The sequence below is a fragment of the Pseudophryne corroboree genome, chromosome 11 (genome assembly GCF_028390025.1).
Source record: "Pseudophryne corroboree isolate aPseCor3 chromosome 11, aPseCor3.hap2, whole genome shotgun sequence".
Lineage (NCBI taxonomy): Eukaryota > Metazoa > Chordata > Amphibia > Anura > Myobatrachidae > Pseudophryne > Pseudophryne corroboree.
In genome coordinates this window covers 105192553-105198783 of record NC_086454.1, presented here as the reverse complement: position 1 = coordinate 105198783, position 6231 = coordinate 105192553, and positions in this window count along the sequence as shown.

The window sequence follows — 6231 nt, the reverse complement described above, 5'->3', positions numbered from 1 at the left end:
TGAACACCTGTGAATCCTGGCAAAGCAAATGAAGGGCTCCATCCACAAGTCCCACATACTTGGCGGAATCGCTCCATCTTAGCTCCTCCTTTAATTTCTCCAGCTGCTTCTGCAAAAGCCTGATGAGGGGAATGACCTGACTCAAGCTGGCAGTGTCTGAACTGACTTTACGTGTGGCAAGTTCAAAGGGTTGGAGAACCTCGCACAAGACGGAAATCATTCTCCACTGTGCTTGAGTCAGGTGCATTCCCCCTCCTTTGCCTATATCATAGGTGGATGTATAGACTTTAATGGCCTTTTGCTGCTCCTCCATCCTCTGAAGCATATAGAGTGTTGAATTCCACCTCATTGCCACCTCTTGCTTCAGTTGATAGCGGGGCAGGTTCACAAGTATTTGCTGGTGCTCCAGTCTTTGGCACGCAGTGGCAGAAAGTCGAAAGTGGCCCGCAATTTTTCGGGCCACCGACAGCATCTCCTGTACACCCCTGTCATTTTTTAAAAAAATTCTGCACCTCCAAATTAATTGTATGTGCAAAATATGGGACATGTTGTAATTTGCCCAGTTGTAATGCACGCACAATATTGGTGGCGTTGTCCGATATCACAAATCCCCAGGAGAGTCTAAGTGTGGTATGCCAATGCGTGATGATGTCCCTCAGTTTCCATAAGAGGTTGTCAGTGGTGTGTCTCTTACAGAAAGTGGTGATACACAGCGTAGCCTGCCTAGAAACGAGTTTGGATTTGCGAGATGCTGCTACTGGTGCAGCTGCTGCTGTTGTTGCTGCGGGAGGCAATACATCTACCCAGTGGGCTGTCACAGTCATATAGTCCTTAGTCTGCCCTGTTCCACTTGTCCACATGTCCGTGGTTAAGTGGACACTGGATACAACCACATTTTTTAGGACACTGGCGACACTTTTTCTTACGTCTCTGTACATTCTCGGTATCGCCTGCCTAGTGAAGTGGAACCTAGATGGGAATTGGTACCGGGGACACAATACCTCCATCAATTGTCTAAATCCCACTGCACTAATGGCGGATACCGGATGTACATCTTACACCAACATAAGTGTCAAGGCCTCAGTTATCCGCTTTGCAACAAGATGACTGCTGTCATATTTTATTTTCCTCACAAAGGACTGTTGGACAGTCAATTGCTTAGTTGAAGTAGCACAAGTGGTCTTTCGACTTCCCCTCTGGGATGACGATCGACTCCCAGAAGCAACAACAGCAGCGGCGGCAGCAACAGCAGCAGTAGGCGTTCCACTCAAGGATCCTCCCGAGGAATCCCAGTTAGGAGAGGACTCGTCAATCTTGCCAGGGACATGGCCTGCAGGACTACTGACGTTCATGGCTGAGGAGGAAGTTGACATTGAGGGAGTTGGTGGTGTGGCTTGCAGGCGCTTGGGTACAGGAGGAAGAAGGGATTTAGGTGTCAGTGGACTGCTTACGCTCTTACCCAAAGTTTCACAACTTGACACTGACATCTGATGAATGCGCTGCTGGTGACGTATAAGGGAGAATGTTCCTAGGGGGTTAACATCCTTACCCTCTACTTATTACACACGGCTTGACACCTGTTGTCCGGATTTGTGGAGAAATAATTCCACACCGAAGAGGTGGCTTTTTTGGTATTTTGCCCAGGCATAACAATGGGCTTCTTCATCCCATGGACAACAGGTGTCTTCCCCGGTGCCTCATTTAAACAAACCACATCACCATCAGAATCCTCATTGTCAACTTCCTCCTCAGCGCCAGCAACACCCATATCCTCATCCTGGTGTACTTCAACAGTGACATCTTCAATTTGAATATCAGAAACTGGACTGTGGGTGCTCCTTCCAGCACTTGCAGGGGGCGTGCAAATGGTGGAAGGAGCCACCTCTTCCCGTCCAGTGTTGGGAAGGTCAGGCATCGCAACCGCTGACACACTTGAACTCTCCTTGGGGATTTGTGATACCATCTCAGAATGCACAGTTCTTTTCTGTGCTTTTTCCAGCTTAACTCTTTTAATTTTTCTAGCGGGAGGATGAGGGCTTCCATCATCATGTGAAGCTGAACCACTAGTCATGAACATAGGACAGGGCCTCAGCCGTTCCTTGCCACTCCGTGTCGTAAATGGCATATTAGCAAGTTTACGTTTCTCCTCAGATCATTTAAATTTATTTTTTTGGGTCTTTTTACTGAACTTTGGCTTTTTGGATTTTACATGCCCTCTACTATCACATTGGGCATCGGCCTTGGCAGACGACGTTGATGGGATTTCATCGTCTATGTCATGACTAGTGGCAGCAGCTTCAGCACTAGGAGGAAGTGGTTCTTGATCTTTCCCTATTTTATCCTCCAAATTTTGTTCTCCATTATTTTTCTGGAGTTATGTAACACAATATGCGGCACAGGAGCACTGGACATATGGCAGCAGAGGATACCACTGTGACTGGTCACTGGACTGACGATTGGCTGATGCACAGGACGCTATCACTGGTCTGATGCAGGACAACACAGCAACACTGTAAGGGACTTGTTTTTATTATACAGCAGCACTGGACATATGGCAGCAGAGGATACCACTGTGACTGGTCACTGGAATGACTGATGGCTGATGCACAGGACACTACCACTGGTCTGATGCAGGACAACACAGCAACACTGTAAGGGACTTGTTTTTATTATACAGCAGCACTGGACATATGGCAGCAGAGGATACCACTGTGACTGGTCACTAGAATGACTGATGGCTGATGCACAAGACACTACCACTGGTCTGATGCAGGACAACACAGCAACACTGTAAGGGACTTGTTATTATTATACAGCAGCACTGGACATATAGCAGCAGAGGATACCACTGTGACTGGTCACTGGAATGACTGATGGCTGATGCACAAGACAAGACACTACCACTGAACTGATGCAGCACAACACAGCACCCTATACAGCAGCACTGGACATATGGCAGCAGAGGATACCACTGTGACTGGACTGATGCAGCACAATATACCACCACTGAACTGATGCATCACAACACATCACCCTATGCAGCAGAATTGGACATATGGCAGCAAGAGGACACAACCAATGTGACTGGACAGATGCAGCACAAGACACAGACACTGAGGACACTGAGAGAATGGAGACACGTCCTCTCTGTACACTCTCCAATGCCGGAGTGAAAATGGCAGTGACGCGCGACTCCTTATATCGAATCCAAACCCAGCGAGAATCCGACAGCGGGATGATGATGTTTTGCCTCGTTCTGGTTTTCGAGTCAGGCAGGAAATCCTGAGCCTGACTCGGATCCGAGCTCGGGTGGTGAAGTCCGGTAGGGTTTGGTTCTCAGGGAACTGAACCCGCTCATCTCTTCTCTACTAGATTGTGGGGTAAATTTACTAAGGTGGGAGAGTTTTTTTGAATGTTGCTCATAGCAACCAATCAGATTCTACTTAACATTTATCTAGCTGCTTCTAGAAGATAATAGATAGAATCTGATTGGTTGCTATGGGCAACATCACCAGTTCTAAAAAAAAAAAAACACCTTAGTAAATTTACCCCTAAGATTGCTAAAATAATTAACACATCCAGTTTTGTTGTAATTCTAAAATAAAATTTGAATATTAGATTTTTTTGTGTTCAGTTCAAAGAGTAAATAAGAGGGCTAAATAATTCATTTGGCATTAAGTCATATTATAACATTTACAATCTATTTGTAAAATTTCTTATACCATGATAGGGCGAAACAGCGGTTCTCCACTTCAGTCCTCAAGTATCCACAACAGGTCATATTTTCTGGATTTCTTTATAATCATTCACATGTGAGTTAATCTGGTTGTGTCAGTAATTATCCAATATGTTGCCATAGATAGAAGTCCTGAAAACATGACCTGTAGGGGGTACTTGAGGACTGGAGATGAGAACCACTGACCTAAATTAGGAAAAAATATTAATGGTTTTAGCCAGTTTGATAGTTTTCTGCCAGTGTTAGATGTTTAATATTCTCTGTTTTATGTAAGCTTGTTATATATCTCACTGGTCTCTTTATGAGGATTTTCAAAATAATATAGGCTAAATGCAATGTTTTCAATAGTTTTAAGAAGTCTGTGAGTGTAGAAGGAACAATGGGGGTGATTCAGCCCTGATTGCTGTGCTGCTATTTTTGCTGTCCTGCGATCAGATAGTCACCGTCCAAGGGGAGTGTAATTTTGCCTTGTGCAAGTGTGCGATCGCATGTGTACACCAATGCGAAAATGTCCCTCAGTCAGTGGACAGCTGCAAATCCGTTTGCACCTCAGTCACCATCGAATGATTTTTCCACTGTGTTCAGTGTGTGCGTAGCCCAGGACTTACTCCTACCGTGCGATGAGAACAGGCTGATCAGGGCCGGAGCTGACGTCACATACCCTCCCTGAAAACGCTTGGGAACGCCTGTGTTTTCCCTGATACTCCCAGACAATGGTCAGTTACTACCCAGAAATGGCCTCTTCATATCAATCAGCTTGCGAATGGCTGTTGTCGCTGTTTGGCAATGCCTGTTGTTTGGCAATGCGCGTGCGCATTGCGTTGCATGTACATGCGCAGTCAAACGATAATCGACCGCTGTGTGAAAACGCACAGCAACGATCAGGTCTGAATCGGGCCCAATGTCTCCTCAACTTAAATGTCATGCTCAAATCTTTTATATAAAACAGACAGCAGTTTAGCATTAAGGAGTTTACAGTTACAACTGTTTTATGGAGTGTTACAGGGCATGGATATCCCCTGACTGAATCCGATTATTTCACATGAGCTGGTTGTTTTGTCAGGAAGATGGTGCAATTGGCTGAAGAGTGCATCATACAGTGTTAGTGAATGTGAGCTTAGCAGAATCCTGCCTCCCAGGCTATATTTAAGAAGTGGCGGATTTTTTAAACCTCCGCTACTCGGTGGGTTTGAGCTGAAAACATACCTCCCAACTGTCCCGATTTCAGCGGGACAGTCCCGCTATTCGGACGCTGTCCCTCCCGCGGTTCGCAGTGTCCCGCGGGCGGGTGGGAAGTTGGGGGTGGCTTTGATCACCTGGTGCTTTGCTCTGCAAAACAGCCGGTGATCACTGAATAGATGCTGTGCGCACGAGCACGGCATCTATTCAATGCTGAGAGGGGAGCAGGGGGCTGCCCAGCTGCTCGGGGAGCGCTGGGCACACCCCCAAAAAGACAAAAATGGGTCAGTGGCACTCAACCACACCCACTCGGACGAGGCCACGCCCCTCCCACGGTAAGCCACGTCTCCTTTTTGGGACGCCCGCGGCTGCGCCGCGCAAGCATCCCTCCTTGCTGCTATTTAAACTTGGGAGGTATGCTGAAAATGTAAAGCGATACTATAATTCAGTGTAAAGCCCGGCGTGCATTGCAAAAGCCGGCACTTTGTAAATAAACTCCTACAACCTCGATTCCGCTGGGGTCATCATCTTCTTTAAACTACAAAAAGAAAAAAAAAATGCAACTCACTTTAAGTACCGATAAAGATTTGTGTTTTAATTTCATACTGAAATTTGCTTTTTTGCCTCTCTGCTTTATATGGTCATGTACATTGCAACAGAATACAGCTGGTGATTCATAAACCGTGTGCTGAAAACTTTGTTTTATTTGCTGAAAAACCTCTCTCTTTCTGAATTGTTTCAGTGTAAAGTGATTACTACAGTATGTAATGTCTTATATAAATACTTCATTACACTTGTTATCCCCCCTCTTGGAGTCCCCAAAGGGGAGATGAATGTGACAATACCGTTGTGAATCGGTCATGACCCGGTGGGCCGACGTGAATTGCGTCATGACCCGTCCCAATGTGGCACAATGGCGTTAATCGCAGCATTGCATATAGAGCAGGGCCATTATAGCGGGAGTGACCTGTTCTCCCAGGAGTCTGGGAGTTCTCCCCCCTGAAATTCCTGGGCCTCCTTAACACTTCAGGAGAATAGATAGTAATATTCATATGTCGGTGATTTACTTTGTCCCTAGTATATTGATGGGCTGCAATCTCATGAATGTTAGTTCATTCCATTACATGGCTGGCAGTACTGCGAGCAGGTAACCAGTGTGTACCTCTTCAAATGCTGAGATCTCCAGAGGTAAGCCACCCACAATTCCAAGGTCTGTACCTTAGTGCTGCCAATCTTTGTGTATTTCGAAATGTAAAGTACAGTGGGCCCGTGGTGCACAATAAGAGCCTCATTATTTATTTGGAGATAGGTGATAT